The sequence below is a fragment of the Hibiscus syriacus genome, unplaced genomic scaffold (assembly GCF_006381635.1).
Source record: "Hibiscus syriacus cultivar Baekdansim isolate YM2019G1 unplaced genomic scaffold, ASM638163v2 tig00110384_pilon, whole genome shotgun sequence".
Taxonomy (NCBI): domain Eukaryota; kingdom Viridiplantae; phylum Streptophyta; class Magnoliopsida; order Malvales; family Malvaceae; genus Hibiscus; species Hibiscus syriacus.
In genome coordinates, this window is record NW_024062715.1 from 8438591 (window position 1) to 8444511 (window position 5921).

A 5921-nucleotide genomic window follows, 5' to 3' on the forward strand; every position below is an offset into this window, starting at 1 on the left:
ACATCGCTACTACTGATTAAGATGACACTTATATGATCTCTTGTTGATATTCCCTGCTTTGGACCCTCAGGTCGGATTTGGATACCCGATTTGTGTTCGTAGATAACTTTTCACGTTGCTCGAGCCTGATTTACGATCAGATATGTTTGTATCTATTTTTGTTTGAGTTTCTTGATTAGATTTAATCTTTATTTATATGGTCTTTATGTGATCTTAAGTTATTAGTTTTGTTTCAATGATTATAGGAAATTTTCCTAATTATGTGTGCTTAATTTATTATTATGATTGTAATTCTTTATTGTGTTTTGAGATTTTTCCTTGAATAGAATTAATTGTTTCTATTAAAAAAAATCGATTGTGAAATAACATGACACCATACATGTGCCAAGGAGAAAAACTATTGGCTAAAAGAGTATGACACGTGGCTTTGTAAATGTACACCACGTGTGATGTAGATAAGGGAAGTTGTTCGTTTTTCACTCACTATCTCAAGCCTCCCATCAAAATAAAATTTTAATTAAAGTGTGGACCATTATCTCTTAGAAAGGCCAACTAAGAACATGGCGATGCCCTTTTCAATTTTGTTTATTATATTGTTTATCTCGTTGAGAGCGACGTCTTCCATTCTAGTAGTATACCTATAAGATATATTATGATGATTAAAAGAAATTTTAAATAGATATTGCGTTATTTAACTTACTAATAATAAATTTATATGAGTCTTTTATATATATATATATATATATATATATATATAGTATTTATAATTAAAACATTTAAAGAAATATTATTTTTTATTATATTAAGATCTTTCAATAAAATTTACATATAAAATTCCTTAATAACTCTCATTGTAAGAATATAATATGACATTAAAATTCTTTCGGTCTACCGGTAAAACTTTAGACTTAATTTATTTTCTTTTACTTTTTAAAATACTCTTCACGTTTCTTTGTATGACACTATATATATATATATATATATATATATATATATATATATATATATATATATATATATATATATGTGTGTGTGTGTGTGTGTGAATTGTTTCCAATCACTTATTTTTGTTATGAATCGATATGATTATTATTTTTAAAATTGTTTAATTAATCTAGGATGTTTATAAATGGTAATATATATTTTAAAAACTTTTAATGACAATGAACGCTCATATATCCTACAGTCTCTGGTGCTTGAACTTGAAACTACTAGGAACAACAAAAATTTTCTTTAACCACTGAGATAGTTTAGTTTGTGCATTATTTTTAGAATGTTATATATTTTTTCCTTAAAAATAAATATTAATATAATCTTGATAGTATAATATATTTATTTCATGTTAGCTTGACATATGTTTATCATAAATATGTTATGATATATATTTTACTTTTTTTTATCTTTTAATATTATATATAAAGTGATTGACTAAATTGATGTTACCAATAAATTTGGTATAATAAATAATCAACTTTCAAATATTTTTAAATGAGTAAGAAATTCAAATTTTAATATAATAAATAAATTAAACTAAACTAGAAGAATCGTCCTTATAATAAATTAAACGTTCAATAAAAATCAAACACAAAACTAATAAAAATGTACCATATATTTTATCATTCAATTTATATTCATAAAAAAACTATATTTATTTATACGAAAACAATATCTTTCGCATGTATAATCCAAAACGTAGTATATCGAAATTTAAGTGCTTAAATTAAGACTTCCACGTTTTATGGTTGAATTGTTGTCCAACTTTTGCAAAAGTGGGTTACGCCCCACCAATATTCCTAAAACCGACGGCTGCGACCACCCTTCGAATCCGTTATCAGCGGCTACTATTCCCCATAGATCATAGGAGAAAGTTAAGAATCAACGTATCTTTCAGTAATCTAAATGCTTAAACATGTGGCTGCCACTTTCAACAATAACACATTTTCTTAATAAAAAAATTCAGAAGTAAATCTTCGGCGAACTTTACGGCCATACAAAAGTATGTTCAAAGCAGAAAAATAATAACAAAAACCATAATCAGGGCCTACAAAGTTTGAATTATAACAAAAAAGCATGTGAAGTGTCATAAGAAGTTTAGTTGAATTCAACAAGAACAATGTTTATTTTAAATATAATGAGTAACCAACAATCAGTTTGTCTACTGGGATGAGACATTAGGTCTCTTAAGCAGGGTTAGGGGTTTGATTCCTGACGTTTGCGAATTTCGCAAACTGAGTTTGGAGGGTTACCCTCGCCTCTGTAGTACCCAATCTGATTAATCAGTTAATAGATCGGATACTAGTAATTAATTCAAAAAATTTATAATGGGTAATTTTAGTAATAAAAGAATAAATGTTCTTTTAGATTCGAGTTTGAATAATATTATACATAAAATATGCATGAATTTATTTAACATGGTAACAAATAATTTATTTCCAACTAATCGGAAACATGTTTAGGTGAACCATTTCTTGCTGGTAATAGAAGTCTACTTTCAAGTATAGATATTGAATGTGAATTTTCATAAATTTACAACTTCCCATCATCTTGTGTGTTGCGTTAATTTAGTAAACAAAAAACAGATAGAGACAGTAGCAGTAGTTTCATCACACTTTAGCGACCAAATCAAGCAAAATGTTAGAAGGGTGGACCCATAAAATCCATCAAATTTCTTGACCTACTTCTTAAACAAAATCAACCAATGCTCTTCATAGTTTAGTTTTAATTTTCCCCCGTCTCTCTTCAACAAGTTAAACTCACTCACATATCTGAATGAAATTATGTATTCAAGTTAAACTCGACCTAAAATTCGAATATTTTCGTTCTGAACTCGAATTTAATTATAATATTGGAATCCGAACCCAAGTATAAGAGTAAGACAACATAGAAACTATGGGGAGGGAGAGGATGATTTTGTAACATGACAAACATGTAGAGAGTTAGTTTTTGGCAGTGATTGTGTTTTTTTTTTATTGTCTAGGGACATCTTTATTCAAGGTTTTGCTTAACGGCCGAAACTACCCAACTGGAATCCAGTAAAACCTGAAATCACGTAGCATAAACACACAGGTCGACCCTACCATGTTATAATTTAGTCACGCCATTGAGTTAGGCTTTAATCCCCTCTATAAAACCCCTTTCCTCTCAAGCTCAAAATACATAACAAAACCCAAAAATGCCTATCCATCCACTTTCTCTCCTCTTCATATTTACTTCTCTTCTAATCCCTTCCCTCACTTCCTCTTCCCCGGTGCAGGACCCGGAACTCGTAGTCGAAGATGTGCATAGGTAGATTACGATAACATATGTTACGTCCGCTATTTAAAATATAATGTTTAAGCTATCACATTGTGTACTAATAACATTTTTGTTGTTGTTGTTGGGGGCAGGGCCATCAATGCGTCAAGGAGGAACCTTGGGTTTCTATCTTGTGGAACCGGTAACCCCATCGATGACTGCTGGCGGTGTGACCCGAACTGGGAGAAGAATCGGCAGAGGCTAGCTGATTGCGCTATTGGGTTTGGGAAGAATGCCATTGGTGGAAGAGACGGTCAGATTTATGTTGTGACGGACTCTAGTGACAATGATGTCGTGAACCCAAGCCGGGAACTTTACGACATGCCGTGATTCAACGAACCATTGTGGATCATTTTCCCTCATGACATGACGATCCGATTGAAGGAAGAGCTGCTCATGAATTCGTTCAAGACGATCGATGGTCGAGGTGCAAGCGTCCACATTGCAGGGGGTCCTTGTATAACCATTCAGTATGTGACCCAACATTTCATTCACGGACTCAACATCCATGACTGCAAGCAAGGAGGGAATGCTATGGTGAGGGACTCCCCAAAGCATTACGGTTGGCGAACCTTATCGGACGGTGACGGCGTGTCCATCTTCAACGAACCATTGTGGATCATTTTCCCTCATGACATGACGATCCGATTGAAGGAAGAGCTGCTCATGAATTCGTTCAAGACGATCGATGGTCGAGGTGCAAGCGTCCACATTGCAGGGGGTCCTTGTATAACCATTCAGTATGTGACCAACATTATCATTCACGGACTCAACATCCATGACTGCAAGCAAGGAGGGAATGCTATGGTGAGGGACTCCCCAAAGCATTACGGTTGGCGAACCTTATCGGACGGTGACGGCGTGTCCATCTTCGGCGGTAGCCATGTTTGGGTGGATCATAACTCCTTGTCCAACTGTAATGATGGTCTGGTTGATGCCATTCATGGGTCCACCGCAATCACCATCTCAAACAACTACATGACTCACCATGATAAAGTCATGCTCTTGGGGCACAGTGATTCCTACACTCAAGACAAGAACATGCAAGTCACATAGCCTTCAATCACTTTGGAGAAGGTCTTATCCAAAGGATGCCAAGGTAAATAATCCGAAACTCGAAACATCGTATAAATTTAAAATTTGAATCTTAATATTGATAACATTTACAGATGTAGACATGGATATTTTCACGTGGTTAACAATGACTACACCATGGGAAATGTATGCCATTGGAGGAAGTGCAAACCCAACTATTAACAGCCAAGGGAACAGATTTACAGCACCCGATGCCAGATTCAGCAAAGAGGTAAAAAAAACACTAATCTAGTACTATAATACACTCTAAAATGTTTAAAGTTCTGTTTTCAGTTCATTTACAGTAAATAATTAATTTGACTATGTTTCGTGCAGGTGACCAAGCATGAAGATGCACCAGAGAGTGACTGGAAGAACTGGAATTGGAGATCGGAAGGCGACCTGATGGTGAACGGTGCATTTTTCACGGCGTCGGGTGCCGGTGCTTCGTCGAGCTATGCCAAGGCTTCGAGCTTGGGGTGCTAGGCATCTTCACTGGTGGCGACCATAACGACCAATGCCGGTGCTCTTAGTTGCAAGAAAGGCTCTCGTTGCTGATCGAGACGTATGATCGAAAACGCAAGACACTTCGTTAATTACGAAGTGATTGAAAAACACATGGTGTTTGAATGCAATTAAATTTAGTTTTAGAAAGCGAAAAATTAAATATATATATATATATTATATATATATTATGAAGGTGAAGAAAAGTCTACCTATACAACTAATTTAATTAGCCTTTTTCCTTAATATGTACCATTTGTTTCTTGGTTGTTTATTCACATGTAAATGATCATTACAACCTCTGCCTGTTCTCATAGAACATCTAGGGATTCTTTTGTAGAATCTTGATCAACTATGAGAAAGCAAGTGTAGATGTGTTGATATATATACTAAATTTCATGTCATCTTTATTTATTTTTTCCTTCAATTTTTTACACGTGTAAAAAATAATATAAAAGAACATATATCTTATGTGGTCGTTAAAATATTTTAACATTATGATAAAACGATCCAAGCAACCATATATTCAAATTATGGTAAAGGTAGTTAAAAATAGCATCTATCCAACTGTACTCCTTAATTGAGCAGACCCTAAAAAGAATGAAAACAGAGCATTGAAGGTAGATGGGTGAAAAGCTTGAATTCCAACCGCTTTTGAAAAGTTAGTTGATTCAAGTGAATAGAAAAGTTCACCGACCGCTCATACACAGGTGTAATTAAATTGGCTCCACCATAGCACTGAATCATCATCGGTTCACTAAACACTAAAACAAAATTTTCAAACATGGAATTTAATTCGGGGACTAATTACTCCTTTTTTTATGTTTTAAGTTCATCCCCAAATTATGTTTCTCGTTCTAAATTGATCTAAAACTTTTGAACATTCCAATAACATCCCATAAGTCATTCAAAAGTTTGAGATGAAATTAGAATACTCATAATTTTGGGGATCAATATAGAATGAGAGTTGCACTTTAGGTATAAATTTGGAATGTTACATAGTTTAGAGATCAACTTAAAATGGGAGTCATAATTTGAGGATGAACTAG

General features: G+C 33.7%; 1 pseudogene; it reads left to right on the forward strand.

The window, feature by feature from the left end:
* The first annotated feature begins 3164 nt into the window (after positions 1 to 3164).
* LOC120122078 lies at positions 3165 to 5282 on the forward strand (annotated as a pseudogene).
* Positions 5283 to 5921: the final 639 nt, after the last annotated feature.